Source organism: Aptenodytes forsteri, unplaced genomic scaffold (assembly GCF_000699145.1).
Source record: "Aptenodytes forsteri isolate BGI_AS27 unplaced genomic scaffold, ASM69914v1 Scaffold820, whole genome shotgun sequence".
NCBI classification, from domain to species: Eukaryota; Metazoa; Chordata; class Aves; order Sphenisciformes; family Spheniscidae; genus Aptenodytes; species Aptenodytes forsteri.
In genome coordinates this window covers 7,349-8,178 of record NW_008795383.1, presented here as the reverse complement: position 1 = coordinate 8,178, position 830 = coordinate 7,349, and positions in this window count along the sequence as shown.

Genomic DNA, 830 nt, shown 5'->3' with positions numbered 1-830 from the left:
GATAATCTTAGAGGTCTTTTCCAACCTTAATGATTCTATGATTCTATGGTTCTATGTTTATTTCAGTAACCATTTTAAAAAGAGGAATAGGAAAAAAATAGCTGCCACTATGTCAAAAAACTAAGCGATGCTGTCAGCGAAGCGGACGGAGCAACAGCCGCGCAACGGCATTTCTCACTGCTGAGCTGTGCAGAGCAGCTACAGGGCAACCGCGCTTCAGCCCCAGGCCGCCCTCCCTGAGGAACATCTGCCGTGACACACACAGAAATAACACGCGCTAATTCTACTCCGAGCTGCCTCTGTGTGCAAAAGCTGGATGCGGAGGACAGCCTGTGCTCAGCGGAGCCGAGGAAACCCCCCCACCCCTGCGGCAGGGGAGACCAGAGGCGCTCCGGGCACGAGCGAGACGCGACGCTCGGGTGAGAGCGAGGAGCCGAGCGGGCGACCGCTGCGGGAGAGCCCCGCCAGGCAGCCGCTTTCCCAGCGGACATGTTACCTCAGCAGAGGCCATTTGGGGTTCCTCTCTAAAACCCAGCCGCGCTCCGGCACCACAAGGACGGGCGGGAGGGAAGACAAACGAGTTCTACAGATTCATCTGAAACAGGGAGCACAAGCGGCAGAAGCGGCTCCCCAGGGCCTCAGCTGGTAAGACAGGGAGGAGGGTTCGCCAGCGACGCTTTCTCAGGATTCCTCCCAGACAGCAGACAGGGAGTGGGTGAAGAAAGAAACCAGAAATTCCCTTCCAGCCACCTCCTGCCGTTCTACCTCCTGCCTACAGCAAAAGTACAACTTCAAGCACGAGACAGAGCTCCCAGGCCGGCCCGGCGCTC